We start from the raw sequence: 1,801 nt of genomic DNA, 5'->3' as shown, positions 1-1,801 counted from the left end.
TCTCTCTCTCTCTCTCTCTCTCTCTCTCTCTCTCTGTTCGGGGGAGGGGGAGTGCGAAAGTGTTACTATCATCTCACAATAAACCATAATTAACAACACGTTGTTCTAACACACAATTTAAAAGAGTAGATTTCATTTTATTTACGATGACACAAAAACAAAAATCTCGATTTCAATTCAAATTGAATGACTAAGATCGATGCGAATATAGTATAACATGTACAGAACAGAAGTCCTTATAAAAAACATACATTTTCAAATCAAAATAAGAAAAGATCTATGAACTCGCAAACAGACAGGCAAGCAGGTATGATAGAATATGAGCAGAAATAAAGGGATATAAAAAATAGATGACAGAAAACAGCTGATTCGGTTCTGTAACATAGATATAATATTGTATCAAAAGAGGGCTGTACAGCACCATCGTTAAACAAAATATAACACAAACTGGGTTAAACAATTTATGACTTTGTTAGAAAAGAACTCGTGAAGGCATCTCGGACGTTATAATGTATAGTAAGTAAGTAAGTATGCAATTCAAGCATCATTGAAAGTCAAAAGCGAAGTGAATAATAAATTCACCTTTGCTCCTCTCTACATAAAATAAATGTTCGAATAAATAGCAACAATCTAACCACCAGATAACGATTCGGACAAGTAGCTTACTCCAGAAAAATAAAGATTCACATTTCAAAGTTTCGAAAAAGGTTTTTTAAATAAATGAATAAATGAATAAAGAAAGCAAAAAAGAAAGATAGAAAGAAGGAAGAATTTAAAAAACAATAGCAATTAGAGAATGGATATCAAAAGAAATGAAACAGCTAGATTTCTAAAGAAAAATAGAAAAAAAACCCAAAGCAAACACAATGTACATTGCATTCGAATCACTGGACAAAAAAGTTGCACAATCGAACGAGGACAAAAGACAGAGATTGTCAAAGATCAAGACATTACTTGGGACACATGCTACAGAGATTGTCAAAGATCAAGACATTACTTGGGACACATTATGTTATCAATAGTATGCGTTATAACAGCTCTCATGAAAAGGCATAAAGCTGTACATGTATTCTTGTCCTCATTCTGCAAGTAGAGATGAAATGTCAAAATCGGTTTGAATAAATGATTTTTTGAAAGAAAAGACCAACAATCGTGCAACATTAGTAAAGAAAAACGATTGACGATTAAGCAAAGCTTCGAAAAAAGTAACGAAAACGATCAACATGGCAAATCGTTGAAAAGTAACGAAAGAGAAAAGCAAAACAATCAAGCACATAATATTAGAACAAAAGTTATCGGGAGAAAATTAAAAAAATTAAAAAGCAAGGCAATGAAAAAATAAACACAATAAAAATTAACGAAAGAGCAAAGTTTCGAAAATGTAATTTAAAAAAAGACAATCGAGCAAGTAAGTAGAAAAAAATCGTCTATTCAGTAAAACAGAAATCTTTAAAAAGCTGTCGCATGGGTAACAAAAATTAAAGTATAATCAAATAATCGTTTGAATCATGACCTGACCAAAACAGGAGTGGTTGTTAAATAGTGATTTGAGCAAGAGACACTAAACACAAAACAAAAGCCAGATATTAATAGTAAAACAGATCAAGCAATAGTACGAATACGCCACGTGAAATGAATGACAATTTGACATGAATGGAAGAAAAGAATGGACGGGGAAGCGTGGGAAAAGAACAGTGTGAAACGAAGAGAGAACTCGTGAACAGATTAAGAGCTAAAGATGCAGTCATGGTCTCTCTCTCTCTCTCTCTCTCTCTCTCTCTCTCTCTCTCTCTCTCTCTCT

Source organism: Aplysia californica, unplaced genomic scaffold, assembly GCF_000002075.1.
Source record: "Aplysia californica isolate F4 #8 unplaced genomic scaffold, AplCal3.0 scaffold00751, whole genome shotgun sequence".
Lineage (NCBI taxonomy): Eukaryota > Metazoa > Mollusca > Gastropoda > Aplysiida > Aplysiidae > Aplysia > Aplysia californica.
This window is presented reverse-complemented; position numbering follows the sequence as displayed.